This window comes from Podarcis muralis, chromosome 7, assembly GCF_964188315.1.
Source record: "Podarcis muralis chromosome 7, rPodMur119.hap1.1, whole genome shotgun sequence".
Lineage (NCBI taxonomy): Eukaryota > Metazoa > Chordata > Lepidosauria > Squamata > Lacertidae > Podarcis > Podarcis muralis.
The window spans coordinates 1402847-1422513 of record NC_135661.1 but is presented as its reverse complement, the minus strand read 5'-3'; the positions used below and the strand labels follow the sequence as shown (position 1 = coordinate 1422513).

At 48.5% G+C, this 19667-nt stretch overlaps 1 protein-coding gene across 1 annotated transcript in view; it reads right to left on the bottom strand.

Moving 5' to 3' along the window:
* The window catches only part of LOC114590399 (methylenetetrahydrofolate reductase (NADPH)-like), a 256188-nt gene that overhangs the window by 188515 nt on the left and 48006 nt on the right, over positions 1-19667 (bottom strand). The window lies entirely within an intron of this gene.

Below are 19667 nucleotides of genomic sequence, written 5' to 3'. Positions count from 1 at the left end.
AGTTGCCTGCCGCAGATGGTGGTATTTTTCCATCTGTCTTTTCTCTTGGCCTCATTTCTTCTTCACTGTCTTTTCTTTCTTATTCCACACCCAGGGCCAGATTTAGGTTTGATGAGGCCCTAACCTACTGAAGGTAATGGGGCCCTTATATGTCCAGCTGTCCTTTATCAACAACAAATTGTCACTGTTTTTGGTGTTGAATATATGCTAGATGGTAATTTATGGACCTAATAGGCATCTAAAGCCATTTGCACATAACAAAATATGTATTTTATCAAAGTGTTATGAGGATTATAAGGTCTAAGATATAAAATAAATGTTCATAAATGTACCAGATGCAGGCACATGCGTGCGCACACTCACACAAACACACAAAATGTCTGAAGCAGTATAGGAAAACAGTCCTAAAGCCATTTTCACTCTTTCGGTGACCTCAGATATTGTCTCTGTGCTCACAAATCCTGCCTTAAGGGCACATTTGGGTATGAATAGGGTGAGCCTGTGAGGAATTACCATAAGTATTTATCATCACAAAAGAATAGCCAGGCTCTCCAAGTAAACCCATCCACAGGTTTCCTGCCAGACAAGATTTTGTTGTAGACCGCCCCTTCTGCTGTGATGTATGTATGATGTATTGGGGTTGAGGTACAGGGTGGAAATTTCAAAAGTCTATATAAGAGTTTGCACACCTTTCTTCTGGGTCTCTCCTGCCTTCTGTGTGTGGCTGTGAGCAACCTGTTGCAATAGTTAATAAAGATCAGGCTCACTAGCTGCTTTGCTTCTCAATATTCTCTGGTTGGCCTCTGTTATTTTCTCCTTCCGATAGCGGACCTACTTAAGGACTCCATATGGGATTAACATATTCAGCTAAGCAAAAGTGATTAATACTTCTGATTTTTGCAAGGGACCCCCCCCCCCGGTTGCCCCCGCAAAAGGCTTCTTGCAGAGGCGTAGGGAGGCTGGGGTGGATATCCTCACATAAAACAGTCTGGTTCATTGGAGATATGTGCCTTCTGCCAGCTGCCTGGGGTCATTCACAGGCTGCCGCTTCTATCTCTTTTGTCATTTATGGCGCTTATATCCAACTTGGCATCTCAGAGTAGTCCCGAAGGGGTTTTCAATCTGATCAATAAAATGACCCTTAAACAAAATCATAGAATTGTAGATTTGGAAAGAACCCCAAGGTGCATCTAGTCTCCTGCAAAACATGAATTCAATTCAAGAATCCCTTGCAAATGGCCACCCAACCTCTTGTGTATAAAAAACCTCCAAAGAAGGAGAGTCCACCACCTTCTGTGGGCGTCTGCATTGATATCCCATCTTTTACGCCAAGGAGCTCAAGATGACATACATAGTTCTCGCCTTCTCATTTAATCCCCACAACCTGGCCCCAGGTCACCCAGTGAGCTGCATAGCTGAGTAAGGAGGGATTTGAACCCTAGTCTCTCCCAGGGTTTCCCCTTCTGAGAAACAGCTCTTCACTTCACTCACAGAAGCTGCTCACTTCTGCTCCTGGTGAGCAGTTGCTGGCGTGGTTTAAAAAAACACAACTGCAAGCATTTTATGGTGTCACAGTAGGGGGCTTGCAGGCACTTGGCAACCAAAGTTGGCATGAGTGTTACACAAATCTGAAGGTGCACACATAGCAGACATGCACCCTAGAGAAAAAACAATCCTTCACCATTCAAAAATTATAAAATATTCCCGGGGGAAAAGAGACACTTTCTTTGAGTTCACAGAGCAATCCTGAAGCCATCTTGACCCTCTTAATGACCCCAGATATTTACTCTGCAGTTGAAGGAAAAACCTTTCCCAATAGTTCTTTTCACTTACAAATCCTTCCAAAGCTATCTCTCATATAACAATAATAATAATAATAATTTTTATTTATACCCCGTCTTCCCCAGCCTAACCCTGGAACCTACTTGTATGAACTTTATTATGGTCAGTCTCCCATTACCCGGGGGATGGGTTGGTGGTTGGGTCTGGTTTGTTGTTGATGTGTTTAGTGTATAAGGAGTTTGTTTTTGTTATTAAAACCTTGTTTAGGTTTTATTTGTAGTCCCTTTTTAATGCATGGTCTCCCCAGCAAGCTCTCTGCAGCGCTACTAAACTGCAAATAGCCAACAAAAACATCTGAATAAAATACAAGATTAAACACGGATAATGGATGGATAAAAACTGATAATTAAAACAGATAAGAACTAAAAAACAAACAAAGGCACACTGTTAAGTCTAAGTGCACAAAGGCTACCTGTGTTCGACTTCCAAAAGGAGTTAACAAAGAAAATTCAAGTTCCACATACATTTTCACAGTATTAGCATGATGTTCTCTAAAAGAATTAGGCACCTTTTGGTATTTCTCTTGATAAAGCACAGGACTTAGCTTGGCCTCGGATGTACTAAGGCCAGGCGAGTAAACGACTCGCTTAGGGGGGAGTCTGGTAAGATTTAAAGTTACAGCCCAGTCTCCTTTCTCAAAACTTTGAGTCACTATTTCCAGATCAGAAAGACCTTTTTCTTCAGCAGTGGGATGGTCTTTCTCTTGGGGCAACAATTCTTTGCTCAGGTGCACCACAGGTTGCCAACTTCTCTCATTGTCCCGTTGGAACAAAGCTTCTCCTAATCCTATTTGACTGGCATTGGTTTGCATTTCAAAAGGATGTTGCTGGTTAGGGGCTAGAATCACCCACAAACTTACAAGGGCTTGTGTTAACAACTCAGCGGCTTGCTTGAATTGGTGTAAGAGCCATTCCAGTACACACTGGATTTCTGCTCCCAAGCCCAATCTAAATCCGAAATCACTCACTTCTCCTTGAGCAAACTGACATTTATACATTTTAAGGGTCAGGTTTGCATCTTGCAATCGGGCCAAAGCTCTCTGCACATGCTTAAGGTGTTCTGGCCATGACATAGAAAAAATTACCTCAACTTCTTCCAATCCCTCCCATCTCCCTCTGAGCATGGACAAAGGATTTTCTAGGAGCTTGCCAAAAGCTGGCTGGTTTGACACAAACTCTGGGCTCCTTGAGTAAATCTCAACCAAAATTCCTAACAAATTTCGAACACAGAGGTGGGGTAGGATGGAATCCCAATCAAACCTAAAACACTTTTACTCATAACATAACCACACTGTTTCCTAGGACTAAAGTTCTGTAAAAGACCCACCAAATCCCATTTTTTCTCCACACAAACATTTGCATTACAAAACATTTTTCGAAAAACAATAAACATATCGACTGGGTCTTTAAAGTCCTTTTTTTTTAAAAAAGAAAGATTTTTATCAAAGTTTTCAAAATATTACAAAAGGGAAAAAGAAAAAATACAAAGTAAAAACAGTTAAAAACAATTCAATCTTACCGTATCTTATCTTTCATTTGCTTGTTCCCCAGACCTCCTCACACCTCCCTTTTTTGTATCCAGTTCAATTAGTTGGTTCAGCAAATCCTTTCCCTCTTTGTTTTTATCCTAGTCTTTAATCTTAATATATTATAACTTTAAATTATCACCTGTTAACAATCCATTTTTGCACATCTTTATATAACATTACTGCTGAAAACCACTTAATTTCAATCCAACATCATTCTAACATTCATTAATTTTGCAGTATTTCTGTAAATAGTCTTTAAATTTCTTCCAATCTTCTTCCACTTACTCTTCTCCCTGGTCTCGGATTCTGCCGGTCATTTCCGCCAGTTCCATATAGTCCATCACCTTCATCTGCCATTCTTCCAGGGTGGGTAGATCTTGTGTCTTCCAATACTTTGCGATAAGTATTCTTGCTGCTGTTGTGGCATACATAAAGAAAGTTCTATCCTTCTTTGGCACCAATTGGCCGACCATGCCCAGGAGAAAGGCCTCTGGTTTCTTCAGAAAGCTATATTTAAATACCTTTTTCATTTCATTATATATCTTCTCCCAGAAAGCCTTAATTCTTGGGCACGTCCACCAAAGGTGAAAGAATGTACCTTCAGTCTCGTTACATTTCCAACATTTATTCTCGGGCAAGTGATAGATTTTTGCAAGCTTGACTGGTGTCATGTTCATAATATTCTCTCTTAAGGCATTACATGCCGTAAACTTCATACCTGTGGTCCATAAATGTTCCCAGTCAGCAAACATAATGTTATGTCCAACATCTTGTGCTCACTTAATCATAGCAGATTTCACAGTTTCATCCTGAGTATTCCATTTAAAGTCCTTGAGCTGTGGATAGAAAAACTCTTTTTCAGGCACAAAGGGGGTAAACTCTATTGTGCAAAGAGACTTTTCTGCAGTTTCTAAATGACCTAGGAGAGAGTGACCAAATCTCCGCTTTACTTCAAACGCGGCCAAATCTCCCACCATGGCAGAGGACTCTAAACTCTCCACAGCGGCTTGGCTGGGCTGAGCTGGCTCCCCTTTCTCTTCTTGCCTCTCAGCTTTTGGCTGACAGGACATGCTTGCATCTTTCACAGCCTGCGTTGCTAGGGGGGTCGCTGCAAGCTGCTGGAAAGGAACTGTAGATTTCAAAACCCCTTCCCCCAAAGTAAGGTTTGCACAAACTTGGGGTTCAGGGACTGGAACAAAGGGATCCCCCATAAAATCCTGGGAGGGAACTGAATCAATAGTTGCAGATTGGGGAATTAAATTTCCACCACTAGGATTACTCTTCCGAAAATCGGACTGGTTCAGCTGGGACAAAACTAAGTCTTTTGGCAGTCACAATATCAGAGTCTATGCTTCGAAAGGAAGGCACAACAATTCGATGAAGGTGAACACTGGGAGGTGTGCTAGATGCTGAGGTGGGCCAGTTAACACCAGGGGTGGCAGTACATATTATGCCAACCCTCTTCCCAACCGATTTCTCAGGAACAGCAGTCACAGCAGTTCCAGTGGTTTTGGGAGTTATAGCATCAGACGCCCAACCTTCACCCCTCCCATCCAGGATAAGGCTTCCCTCAGCCCTCAAACCTTGAGGTGTCGTTCCCCAGTTTCCCATCCCCTGTACCTGGGTGGGTAAGACCTTGATGGAAAAAAGTTCACCGCAAGTTGTTGTTGGTAAACCTTAAATCCCCAATCGTTCCCCACCAGGACAGGACTTTTGCACACTTCAGGATCATGTACTATAGTTAGGTGGTTTCCATAGTACCCCTTATACGATACTGGAACAATGGCAGTAGGTTGAAAAATCTCATTCACACCATAGGGGCTAATCTTTAAGGGGTTAGCCTGCATCTGTATGGGCAAAACCAAATCTCTGGGCACACTGGTAATGTCAGACCCAGTGTCTCGGAAAGAGTTCACAGCAATTCCGTTGATCTCAATGGGGGCTGTAAACTTTGAATTAGCCCACTTCACATCAGGCACACTTGGAGCAGCACCAGGACTCACAGGTCCCACAATAACTGCACTTGAAGTGGCTACAGCTGGTTTGGAAGCTATAGCGTCAGGAGCTGCCCCACCCTTCCCCTCCAGGACCGGGCTTTCCCTAGTTCCTGATTTTTGCTGTTCCGCTTCCCAATCTTCCTCCGGTTGCTAGATCATGCGCACCGCAGGAATCGAAGTCAAAACTGGAGGCTTCTTTTCACTCAATTGGGGGCAAACTGCTTTTATATGCCCCGGTTTCTGTGGCACCCTTTGGTGCCTTGAATGATGGTCAAGGGTGCCGTGAGTAACACTGGCCTCTGTCCCTCTTTCTCCCCCCCATCCCTTCTTGCATCTCTGCCTCCCAAAGGCTTGTGCAGCTGTTTGTTGCAGCACCCCTGGCTACAAGCTCCCCAGGCGAACGGTGCCTCTGGAGCTGGCCAGGGGGTGCTTCCCAGGCCCCTGTGGGGCAGCGTGAGGAGGCAGCTCTCTTTAGGGAAGGGGCGACACCCGCGGCTGTCCAGAGGACTCCGAAGGAGAGGGGAGAGGAGAAGAGGGAACACTCCACAAGGAAAGGAGTCAGAAAAAGGACGAGAGGCTGCCAGCTCTGCTGGCAAGGGGTGACGTAGCTGGGCTCCTGAGCCTCACAGAAAGAATGTAGTTGGTCAAGGGAGCCGTGGACTCAAAAAAGTCCAAAACCTCTGGGCTAAGGGAAACCCAGCCAGATTGGGGGGGGGGGGTATAAAAAGTAAGTTATTATTATAATTATTGGCATTTTCTCAAGTCTTTAAAAGTTGTTACACACACTTGTCTTGGCTCCTCACCTCCATGCAACATGTAAGGTGAGAAACTCTGTCGCAACAGTAAAATTAAGATCTGCCTTGCTTTGACTGGTTCCTGCCGCCGCTCATTTTTCTCTGACCGATCATGGATTTAGCCCCAAGCCCAAGAAACCAGTAACTGAGAGGAGGTGGTTCATGGGAATTGAAGAGTATGCTTTCTGCATACGACACACCCACTGCCAAGCACCTCCATCTCACCTGCCCCCAACCCCATACCACCCTCTCTCCTAAAACCCCAGTCTGTCACTGAGTCCTTCCCAGCAATAGAATTAGCTGTTCTGGAAGATTCCTAAAATGTTATTAATCCAGAGTTCAGAGTTCAGAATTCAAAGGTCCCAAATATAAAATAAACGTTCATAAATGTACACGGCAAACACATAAGTAAGTACAGGGGTTCAATCCTGTCAGCTTCTTTAGGAGACAACAAGAGTCTGCAAAGCAGGATACAAATAATAGAAAAAGTATTAAACTGTACATTTCAAAGAATATATATATATATCACCCTAGTGTTGCATGGCATTAACATTTTCTAACCACTAGGCCACACGGCCTCTCCTAGAACCTTGGCACTGAGGCCGGGAATTCCATGTTCCCAACTGCCGTTGCCTAGCAACGGGGCTTGGGACCGTTTGAGGTTCCTCAGTTCCTCAGCATCCTGAGGTGGGCAGAGGTGTGCCAACCTGTTGCGACAGAGTTTCTCACGTTGCACGGAGGTGAGGAGCCAGGACAAGTTTAAAGACTTGAGTATAGCGTCACGAAGAGTCGGAGACGACTAGACAGCAACAACAAATGGAGGTAAGTCTAGGTTGCCATGGCCAGGGGACCTAACCCTGGAACCTACTTGTATGAACTTTATTATGGTCACAGACCAGGATAAAAAGAAAGAAAGAGCATATAAATAAAGTAGCAGTTAGGATTTATTTATTTTTAACCGATAACTGTTAGAGCAAATGAGGACAAAGAAACAGGCATAGGATAAAACAGTTTAATGGTCACTTTAAAATGTGAAGGTTCATTGTTGCTTCACAAGTTGTGTATGTCTTTAAGGGCCAGGGCAAGTAACGAAACCCACTCTTACAGCTGTGAAACAGAGCAGGTTCTGCTGAGTTGTGTTAATCAAGCTGTGTCAGCAATTGGGTATAGTACCGTATTTTTCGCTCCATTGGACGCACTTTTCCCCCCTTAAAAAGTAAGGGGAAATGTCTGGGCGTCTTATGGAGCGAAGCCAGCAAGAGCCGCTGCTGCCGACAAGCTCTGCGCAGCTCTCCCTTTAAAGCAAGAGCTGTGTAGAGTGTGCCTGCGGCTCTGGCTGGCTTTACAGGGAGGCGGGTCTGTCCCTCCTTCCGGCTCATTGTAAAGCCAGCAAGAGCCGCGGCTGCTGAGCTGAGGCGGGGAGGAGGGAGGGAAGGGGATTCCGTGGGTCCCTCCCTCCTCCGTGGCTCCCTTTGAAGCAGCAAAGTGGGAGGGAAGCCGCTTACACCCGTGTAAGCAGCTCCTCTCCCACTTTCCTGCTTCATAGCAGCCACGGACGAGGGAAGGAGGGGACCCATGGATCCTCTTCGCTAGCAGCAAAGTGGGAGGGAAGCCGCTTACACTCGTGTAAGCAGCTCCTCTCCCACTTTCCTGCTTCAAAGCAGCCACGGACGAGGGAAGGAGGGGACCCATGGATCCTCTTTGCTGCTCGAGGCTGCAGCGGATTCCCTCCTCCCGGGCTTAATAATGTATATATGTCAAGGGCTTTGAGATGCATATAAAATCAGGCTCAGCATTATTAACTGGACTTAGATAAGCCATGGTTCCCCTTCCTTCCCTCCTCTGAGGCTCGCTTTAAAGCAGCAAAGCGGACAGGAGCCACCCGCTTTGCTGCTTTAAATAGTTGAGTCCAACATTTGATTCAGAATATTTTTTTTCATGTTTTCCTCCTCTAAAAACTCTCTGTCTTCTGTCTCCTCTGCCCAGGAGGACTCTCCCGTGTGAGGGTCTGGGGGCCCTGCTCCTTCCTGCCACTTACCACCTGGCCCAGGGCAGGGCCTGACGGGCCTCACTAGGACAGTTGCTGTTACTGCTGGAGGGGTGCAGAGTGCTTTTAAAATGTCTTGAAAAATTTCTTTTGAATTTTTTGTAGGTGGGGTGGGATGGATGTTTATTGGTCCAACGCCTGACTACTTGGTTACGCTATACCTGATGAATTTCTGCCTGCAAGTCTGTGGAAGCAGCTTGCAGAGTGGGGCACAAAGGAGCATAGTCTTCTCCCTTGGACTGTGCCTCCGGGTGCCCTGAGACGGAGTGGTGGCAGCATTACCATTTCTGTGGCGTTTTGTTTTGTCAAAAAGTAAATGGCTGCTGGCCTCCGTTCCAGAAACCTGACCCACATGGAGGGTAAGGGCAGGTGAGGGAGGGGAGAGTGGCCGGAGCCCCTTTACTACAACATTGTTTCTAAATTTATTGTTTTGCATTGTTTTAATTGTCTGTTTTAACCATATTTGCACAGCAGTTTATAATAATAATAATAATAATGATAATAATATATAATAATAATAATTTATACCCCGCCCATCTGGCTGGGCTTCCCTAGCCACTCTGGGCGGCTTCCAAAAGAATATTAAAATACTGGATTGTTTCAAGAAGTGGCAGAGAGATATTTCTAGATTTGTCTGGTGTCAGCGTGCTTGTGTTGTTCACTTGTGTTCCTTTGGTGGTGAGAGAGGTTGAGGTTGGCCTAGGGTGTGATTGTTTGTTTGTGATTGGCTGTGGTGATCTTTGTTTTCGTGTGTGAGTGAGGTGGGTGGGTGTTTTGGATCAGGTTAGCCATATTGATTTGTATGCTGTTGGTGGATTATTGTCATTGTCCTGTTGGGCTGTGTATGTGATAAAGGGGAGCCATACCGGGGTGAAGGTGGCTTCTTCTGTTTGTTCCCGTGTCAGTTTCAGTTTATTAGTTAATTTTTCTAGTAGGGCTGTTTCCCATACTATTTGGTACCATTGGTCCATGCTTACTCCTGACAGGTCTCTCCAGTGTCTGGTTATGGTGTTTCTGGCTGCTGAGAGCAGGTGGGTTATGAGTTCTTTGTGGTGTAAATGGGCATTGTTGTCTTGGAAGATGTTTAGTAGGGCCAATTCTGGGGTCATGTCTTTGCTCAGGTGCACCACAGGTTGCCAACTTCTCTCATTGTCCCATTGGAACAAAGCTTCTCCTAATCCTATTTGACTGGCATTGGTTTGCATTTCAAAAGGAGGTTGCTGGTCAGGGGCTAGAATCACCCACAAACTTACAAGGGCTTGTGTTAACAACTCAGCGGCTTGCTTGAATTGGTGTAAGAGCCATTCCAGTACACACTGGATTTCTGCTCCCAAGCCCAATCCAAATCCGAAATCACTCACTTCTCCTTGAGCAAACTGACATTTATACATTTTAACGGTCAGGTTTGCATCTTGCAATTGGGCCAAAGCTCTCTGCACATGCTTAAGGTGTTCTGGCCATGACTTAGAAAAAATTAACTCAACTTCTTCCAATCCCTCCCATCTCCCTCTGAGCATGGACAAAGGATTTTATAGGAGCTTGCCAAAAGCTGGCGGGTCTGACACAAACTCTGAGCTCCTTGAGTAAATCTCAACCAAAATTCCTAACAGATTTCGAACACAGAGGTGGGGTAGGATGGAATCCCAATCAAACCTAAAAACACTTTTACTCATAACATAACCACACTGTTTCCTAGGACTAAAGTTCTGTAAAAGACCCACCAAATCCCATTTCTTCTCCACACAAACATTTGCATTACAAAACCTTTTTTGAAAAATAATAAACATATCGACTGGGTCTTTAAAGTCCTTGAGCTGTGGATAGAAAAACTCTTTTTCAGGCACAAAAGGGGTAAACTCTATTGTGCAAAGAGACTTTTCCGCAGTTTCTAAATGACCTAGGAGAGAGTGACCAAATCTCTGCTTTACTTCAAACGCGGCCAAATCTCCCACCATGGCAGAGGACTCTAAACTCTCCACAGCAGTTTGGCTGGGGTGAGCTGGCCCCCCTTTCTCTTCTTGCCTCTCAGCTTTTGGCTGACAGGACACGCTTGCATCTTTCACAGTCTGCGTCGCTAGGGGGGGTCGCTGCAAGCTGCTGGAAAGGAACTGTAGATTTCAAAACCCCTTCCCCCAAAGTTAGGTTTGCACAAACTTGGGGTTCAGGGACTGGAACAAAGGGAACCCCCATAAAATCCTGGGAGGGAACTGAATCAATAGTTGCAGATTGGGGAATTAAATTTCCACCACTAGGATTACTCTTCCGAAAATCGGACTGGTTCAGCTGGGACAAAACTAAGTCTTTTGGCAGTCACAATATCAGAGTCTATGCTTCGAAAGGAAGGCACAACAATTCGATGAAGGTGAACACTGAGAGGTGTGCTAGATGCTGAGGTGGGCCAGTTAACACCAGGGGTGGGAGTGCGTATTAAGCCATCCTCTTCCCAACCGATTTCTCAGGAACAGCAGTTCCAGTGGTTTTGGGAGTTATAGCATCAGGTGCCCAACATTCCCTCAGCCCTCAAACCTTGAGGTGTTGTTCCCCAGTTTCCCATCCCCTGTACCTGGGTGGGTAAGACCTTGATGGAAAAAGAGTTCACCGCAAGTTGTTGTTGGTAAACCTTAAATCCCCAATCGTTCCCCACCAGGACAGGACTTTTGCACACTTCAGGATCATGTACTATAGTTAGGTGGTTTCCATAGTACCCCTTATACGATACTGGAACAATGGCAGTAGGTTGAAAAATCTCATTCACACCATAGGGGCTAATCTTTAAGGGGTTAGCCTGCATCTGTATGGGGAAAACCAAATCTCTGGGCACACTGGTAATGTCAGACCCAGTGTCTCGGAAAGAGTTCACAGCAATTCCGTTGATCTCAATGGGGGCTGTAAACTTTGAATTAGCCCACTTCACATCAGGCACACTTGGAGCAGCACCAGGACTCACAGGTCCCACAATAACTGCACTTGAAGTGGCTACAGCTGGTTTGGAAGCTATAGCGTCAGGAGCTGCCCCACCCTTCCCCTCCGGGACCGGGCTTTCCCTAGTTCCTGATTTTTGCTGTTCCGCTTCCCAATCTTCCTCCGGTTGCTAGATCATGCGCACCGCAGGAATCGAAGTCAAAACTGGAGGCTTCTTTTCACTCAATTGGGGGCAAACTGCTTTTATATGCCCCGGTTTCTGTGGCACCCTTTGGTGCCTTGAATGATGGTCAAGGGTGCCGTGAGTAACACTGGCCTCTGTCCCTCTTTCTCCCCCCCATCCCTTCTTGCATCTCTGCCTCCCAAAGGCTTGTGCAGCTGTTTGTTGCAGCACCCCTGGCTACAAGCTCCCCAGGCGAACGGTGCCTCTGGAGCTGGCCAGGGGGTGCTTCCCAGGCCCCTGTGGGGCAGCGTGAGGAGGCAGCTCTCTTTAGGGAAGGGGCGACACCCGCGGCTGTCCAGAGGACTCCGAAGGAGAGGGGAGAGGAGAAGAGGGAACACTCCACAAGGAAAGGAGTCAGAAAAAGGACGAGAGGCTGCCAGCTCTGCTGGCAAGGGGTGACGTAGCTGGGCTCCTGAGCCTCACAGAAAGAATGTAGTTGGTCAAGGGAGCCGTGGACTCAAGAAAGTCCAAAACCTCTGGGCTAAGGGAAACCCAGCCAGATTGGGGGGGGGGGTATAAAAAGTAAATTATTATTATAATTATTGGCATTTTCTCAAGTCTTTAAAAGTTGTTACACACACTTGTCTTGGCTCCTCACCTCCATGCAACATGTAAGGTGAGAAACTCTGTCGCAACAGTAAAATTAAGATCTGCCTTGCTTTGACTGGTTCCTGCCGCCGCTCATTTTTCTCTGACCGATCATGGATTTAGCCCCAAGCCCAAGAAACCAGTAACTGAAAGGAGGTGGTTCATGGGAATTGAAGAGTATGCTTTCTGCATACGACACACCCACTGCCAAGCACCTCCATCTCACCTGCCCCCAACCCCATACCACCCTCTCTCCTAAAACCCCAGTCTGTCACTGAGTCCTTCCCAGCAATAGAATTAGCTGTTCTGGAAGATTCCTAAAATGTTATTAATCCAGAGTTCAGAGTTCAGAATTCAAAGGTCCCAAATATAAAATAAACGTTCATAAATGTACACGGCAAACACATAAGTAAGTACAGGGGTTCAATCCTGTCAGCTTCTTTAGGAGACAACAAGAGTCTGCAAAGCAGGATACAAATAATAGAAAAAGTATTAAGCTGTACATTTCAAAGAATATATATATCTATCACCCTAGTGTTGCATGGCATTAACATTTTCTAACCACTAGGCCACATGGACTCTCCTAGAACCTTGGCACTGAGGCCAGGAATTCCATGTTCCCAACTGCCGTTGCCTAGCAACGGGGCTTGGGACCGTTTGAGGTTCCTCAGTTCCTCAGCATCCTGAGGTGGGCAGAGGTGTGCCAACCTGTTGCGACAGAGTTTCTCACGTTGCACGGAGGTGAGGAGCCAGGACAAGTTTAAAGACTTGAGTATAGCGTCACGAAGAGTCGGACAACAACAACAACAAATGGCGTACCAAAGACTCCTGGAGGTAAGTCTAGGTTGCCATGGCCAGGGGACCTAACCCTGGAACCTACTTGTATGAACTTTATTATGGTCACAGACCAGGATTAAAAAAAAAGAAAGAGCATATAAATAAAGTAGCAGTTAGGATTTATTTATTTTTAACCGATAAATGTTAGAGCAAATGAGGACAAAGAAACAGGCATAGGATAAAACAGTTTAATGGTCACTTTAAAATGTGAAGGTTCATTGTTGCTTCACAAGTTGTGTATGTCTTTAAGGGCCAGGGCAAGTAACGAAACCCACTCTTACAGCTGTGAAACATAGCAGGTTCTGCTGAGTTGTGTTAATCAAGCTGTGTCAGCAATTGGGTATAGTACCGTATTTTTTGCTCCATTGGACGCACTTTTCCCCCCTTAAAAAGTAAGGGGAAATGTCTGTGCGTCGTATGGAGCGAAGCCAGCAAGAGCCGCTGCTGCCGACAAGCTCTGCGCAGCTCTCCCTTTAAAGCAAGAGCTGTGTAGAGTGTGCCTGCGGCTCTGGCTGGCTTTACAGGGACTGCCGTCTGTCCCTCCTTCCGGCTCATTGTAAAGCCAGCAAGAGCCGCGGCTGCTGAGCTGAGGCGGGGAGGAGGGAGGGAAGGGGATTCCGTGGGTCCCTCCCTCCTCCGTGGCTCCCTTTGAAGCAGCAAAGTGGGAGGGAAGCCGCTTACACCCGTGTAAGCAGCTCCTCTCCCACTTTCCTGCTTCAAAGCAGCCACGGAGGAGGGAAGGAGGGGACCCATGGATCCTCTTCGCTAGCAGCAAAGTGGGAGGGAAGCCGCTTACACCCGTGTAAGCAGCTCCTCTCCCACTTTCCTGCTTCAAAGCAGCCACGGACGAGGGAAGGAGGGGACCCATGGATCCTCTTCGCTGCTCGAGGCTCCAGCGGATTCCCTCCTCCCGGGCTTAATAATGTATATATGTCAAGGGCTTTGAGATGCATATAAAATCAGGCTCAGCATTATTAACTGGACTTAGATAAGCCATGGTTCCCCTTCCTTCCCTCCTCTGAGGCTCGCTTTAAAGCAGCAAAGTGGACAGGAGCCACCCGCTTTGCTGCTTTAAATAGTTGAGTCCAACATTTGATTCAGAATATTTTTTTTCATGTTTTCCTCCTCTAAAAACTCTCTGTCTTCTGTCTCCTCTGCCCAGGAGGACTCTCCCGTGTGAGGGTCTGGGGGCCCTGCTCCTTCCTGCCACTTACCACCTGGCCCAGGGCAGGGCCTGACGGGCCTCACTAGGACAGTTGCTGTTACTGCTGGAGGGGTGCAGAGTGCTTTTAAAATGTCTTGAAAATTTCTTTTGAAATTTTTGTAGGTGGGGTGGGGTGGGATGGATGTTTATTGGTCCAACGCCTGACTACTTGGTTACGCTATACCTGATGAATTTCTGCCTGCAAGTCTGTGGAAGCAGCTTGCAGAGTGGGGCACAAAGGAGCATAGTCTTCTCCCTTGGACTGTGCCTCCGGGTGCCCTGAGACGGAGTGGTGGCAGCATTACCATTTCTGTGGCGTTTTGTTTTGTCAAAAAGTAAATGGCTGCTGGCCTCCGTTCCAGAAACCTGACCCACATGGAGGGTAAGGGCAGGTGAGGGAGGGGAGAGTGGCCGGAGCCCCTTTACTACAATCGTGGCCCAAAAACGTGGTTTCGAAGCACGGATCCTCATGGATCCTCACGCTTTTTGCATTAGGCCACACCTAAATCACTGTCAAATCACACATCATGGCAAGGGGCACAGCATCCACCACAAAAAACTAAGATCTACGGCTTCCTGGCCACTCCATGGCCCAAAAACGTGGTTTTGAATCACAGATCCTCATGGATCCTCACTCTTTTTGCATTGGGCCAACCAAAACTCACTGTCAAATCACATATCATAGCCAGGTTCACAGTCTGCACCACAAAAAATTCGGATCCACACCTGCCTGGCCATACTGTGGCCCAAAAACGTGGTACCGAAGCATGGATCCTCATGGATCCTCATGATTTTTGCACTGGATCAGCCAAAAGTCACCATCAGATCAAACATCTTGGGCATGGGCACAGCATCCACCACAAAAATTACGGATCCATGGCTTCCTGGCCACTCCATGGCCCAAAAACGTGGTTCTGAACCACGGATCCTCATGGATCTTCACGCTTTTTACATTGGGGCACCCCAAACTCACCATCAAATCACACATCATGGCCAGGGGCACAGCCTGCAACACAAAAAATTGAGATCCACGGCTTCCTGGCCATACCGTGGCCCAAAAACGTGGTTTCGAAGCACGGATCCTCATGGATCCTCACACTTTTTGCACTAGATCAGCCCAAATTCACCGTCATATCACACATCATGGCGAGGGGCACAGCCTGCACCACAAAAAACTGAGATCCACGGTTTCCTGGCTACACCATGGCCCAAAAACGTGGTTTCGAAGCACGGATCCTCATGGATCCTCACGCTTTTTGCATTGGGCCAAACCAAACTCACTGTCAAATCACATATCATGTCCAGGGGCACAGCCTGCACCACAAAAAACTAGTATCCACGGCTTCCTAGTCATACCACAGCTCAAAAATGTGGTTTTGAAGCATGGATCCTCATGGATCCCAACACCTTTCGCCTTGGGCCAGCCTAAACTCACCATCAAATCACACATCGTAGCCAGGGGCACAGCCTGCACCACAAAAAACTCGGATCCACGGCCTCCTGGCAACTCCATAGCCCAAAAACGTGGTTTTGAAGCACGGATCCTCATGGATCCTCACGCTTTTTGCATTGGGCCAACCCAAAGTCACTGTCAAATCACACATCAATGTCCAGGGGCACAGCCTGCACCACAAAAATCACGGATCCATGGCTTCCTGGCGAGATCGTAGCCCAAAAACGTGGTTTTGAAGCACAGATCCTCATGGATCCTCACACTTTTTGCACTGGGCCACCCCTAAATCACTGTCAAATCACACTTCATGCCATGGGGCACAGCTTGCATCGCAAAAAATTCAGATCCACGAGTTCCTGGCCATACCGTGCCCCAAAAACGTGGTTTCAAAGCATGGATCCTCATGGATCCTCACACATTTTCCAGTGGGCCAACCCAAACTCACCATCAAATCACACATCAATGTCCAGGGGCACAGCCTGCACCACAAAAATCACGGATCCATGGCTTCCTGGCGACACCGTAGCCCAAAAACGTGGTTTTGAAGCATGGATCCTCATTGTCAGGGGTTCAGGAGCAGAGGCAAGGGCAAGGGAGGAAACAGAGAGCGAAGGGGAGGAGGCAGAAGAAAGGATGAGCGATGACGACGACCCGAGATCTCCGAGTCTCTCCAGTGAGTCGGAGGATTCACAGAAAGGAGCACCAGTGGCCAAGGCAAGGGGGGAGTTTAGGGGGGCACCCCAGGGAGATAGAGCCAGAGGGGAATCAGAGGAGAGCAGTTGGAGATCGGGTCCAGCGTCACCGCCAGAGAGCAGGGAAGAGGAAAGGAGCCAGGGGGCAAGCGCTGGCAGCTCACAGCAGGAGGGAGGGCACGAGTCAGGGTTGGCCACACCTCCATCTGGGAGCGAAGAAACGGTTAGACGGAAGGTGGAAGGTTGGGCGCGCGCGCCAAGTTCAAATGCACAGGAAGGAGGCGCAGTAGGCAGCCCGGAAAGAGAGCCGGGTCCTAAAGCCCGGCGCAAGGAGACAGGAGAGTCCGGGGGGTCAGCGTCCGAAGAATCCCGGAAGGAAGAGACCCAGGGGGGCAGAGGGACCCAGAGAAGAACAGTCAGGCGGAAAAGGTGGAGCAGGGCTAGGATATTAAGTTGGTGTACGAGGGGCGGAGATTCAGACGGAGCTTCGCCGATCTAGCTACTAGACGTGGGGTTGCACGCAGCAGCTGGAGAATGGAAACTGTAACTCAATAAAGACTTTTACTTAATGACCGTTGGCTAGCGTGATCCTCTGTGAGCTAGGATCTTGAAGCAACCCTGACAGTAAGCTCCGTCTCCTGTATTGTGGGCATCTACAGCCTCGAGGAGAGGAGAGAAGCAGGTGCCTACTAGTGAGCTCACGAACGGCAGCCGACATGACGGCTGAACAGCAGATAGCGGAACTCAGAGAAGCAGTGTCACAGCTGAATGCCGAGGCTCTCGCATCCAGGAAGAGAGAGGAGGACGCAGCTGCCGCCTACAGGGATCTCCAGGTCAGGTTGGAAGTGCTTACGAAGCAAGGGCAACAGACACCCAAACCAGAGGGGATTGGGTTGGGGAGACGCACAGGCGGTCTGGTCTCTCACTTCGATGGGAACCTGCAACAGTATCCCAATTTTAAAGCAGACGTACTGTGTGCACTGCAACTGCTGAGTAAAGATTTTAGAGATGAGCAAGAGAAAGTGGGGTTCATCATGTCTTATTTGCATGGGGATGCCAGAGCATGGCTGCGCAATTTATGGAGGGATAACGATCCGGCGCTCCAAAATGCGAATGCCTTTATTAAAGCGATGGATGCGTGTTTTTTATCAAGCATTGACGTGGATCTTGCTCGGCAACAGATTCATGGACTGAAGCAGGGAAGGGCCAGCGTACGGCAGTACCATGCCCGCTTTTTCGCCTTGGCCAGTGCCCTAGAATGGGACAGAGATGCGACCCCTGTAAGAGACCTTTTCTGGGAGGGACTAAACAGCTCTGTAAAAGATGAGATTGCGAGGGGGGAGAGACCCCGGACCACCCAGGAGGTCGTGCAGAGGGCGCTGGCAGTGGGGGTACGGCTGGAAGGACGTCCGTGGAGCAGGGACGAAGGGCGTGGAGGGCGCGAACCAGCCAGGGGCTCCTCCTTCTTTCCCAGAGAAGCAGCACGTACGCAATCCACGCCTCCGCCAGGGGGAGGAGCTGAACCGATGGAGGTTGGAGGTGCCAGGGCTCAGTCAGCAACCAGAGCCCTAGCACCAGCAGCAGTGAAAGCGAAGCCTCCTAGAGGGAACAGGAAGTGTTACGTCTGTGAGGAGCCAGGGCATATGGCGAAAGAGTGTCCCCAGAGGCTCCACAAGCTCACTGCAGCCTCAGCAATGGCCACTGCAGCAACGCAGCAAAGAGAACCACAGCAGGGAAACGACGCTGTCTGGCTGGAGGAAGAGGCACTGGGGCCCAGCCAGACGTATTAATGATGCAGTCCCCAGAGATTTTACAGCCCGTGAACCCCCTCCCGCCCAAACCAGTGGTGAGGCTCACCGCGTCGCTCCAGCTGCCCAATGGCATCACCATGGACGTGCCAATCACCATTGACTCAGGCAGCAATGCGGACTTTATGGGGCAGGACTTCGTCAACCAGCATGCTATACAGTTGCTGCCGGCCACACTGCCCCTGCAGGTGGTCACGGTGGATGGCAGGGAGCTGCTAGGAGGGCAAGTGGTGCAGCAGACGCCACCGATGGTGATGCGACTTGGGAATCACCAAGAAGTCATCAGCTTCAACGTCACTCAATTGTCGGACACGCCCATTGTGTTGGGCATGAGTTGGCTGGACAAACACAGCCCAACGCTGGCTTGGTACCAGAGGCAGCTGACCTTCGGCTCTTCCTTTTGTGCTGAACACTGCATCGTGCCCAGGCAGGAAGGAGAGGAAGAAGAGTCACAGCTACTGCTAGGCACGCTGCAAGCGATTCCCCACAAGTACGCAGAATTTTTGGAAGTTTTCTGCGAGAAGGAGGCAGACAGGCTACCCCCTCACAGGCCATATGACTGCAAGATTGACCTGCTGCCAGGGGCGGCGCTGCCTAAGGGGAGACTGTATTCCATGTCAGAGGACGAGCTGCAAGAACTCAAGGAGTTCATAGATCATAATTTGGAGCGCGGTTTCATCCGAGAGTCCAAGGCGGTGGGAGGCAGCCCGGTGTTCTTCGTTAAGAAGCGGGATACGCCCCAAAAGAGGCTCGTAGTGGATTACAGGACCTTGAACAGTGTGACTAAGCCGTCGGACTTCCCCATGCCCCGAATTGACGACCTCCTCGCAAAGGTGCGGAAGGGCAGAGTGTTCACCAAATTGGATCTGCGAGGTGCGTACAACCTCATTCGCATGCGGGAGGGAGACGAGTGGAAAACAGCCATGTTCACGCCACTGGGGACCTACGAATATAGAGTTATGCCTTTTGGATTGCAAAATGGCTCCCACGTTTTTCAAGCATTCATGCATCACGTGTTGGCGGGACTTCTCTACAAGACGTGCGTCTGTTTCTTAGATGACATCCTGATCTTTTCGGAGTCGCAACAGGAGCATGACAAACACGTCAAGGAAGTACTGAACAGGCTGAAGCACCATAGGCTCTACGCCAAGCTGGAGAAGTGCCAATTTGACGTGACGGAGGTGGATTTTCTGGGCTACAAGCTGTCTGACAAGGGGCTCGCCATGGACAGCGCCAAGGTTCGAGCGGTGTTGGATTGGAAGAGCCCGCGCAACCGGAAGGAGGTCCAACGGTTTGTCGGCTTTGCGAACTTCTATCGCAAGTTTATCAAGGGCTTCGCTATGCAGACGGCGGCCATCACTGACACGCTTAGCTCCAAGAAAAAGAAGTTCATTTGGACAGAGCAGGCGGAACAGTCCTTTCAGGCACTCAAGCGTCTCTTCGCGTCGGAAGAGCAGCTGCTTCATGTCAACCCCAGCAAGCCGATGAGGGTGGAGACTGACGCCTCGGACAGAGCCGTGGGGGCGGTCCTGCTGCAGAAAGACCCGCAGGGGGTGTGGCGACCGGGAGCGTTTTACTCCAGGAAGCTCAGCAAGTCCGAGCAGAACTACACCATATGGGACAGGGAGTTGCTGGCCATTCATGCAGCGTTCAAGGCGTGGAGGCACTTTCTGATCGGCGCCAAGCACACGGTGCAGGTTTGCACGGACCACAAGAACCTAGAGCACTGGCG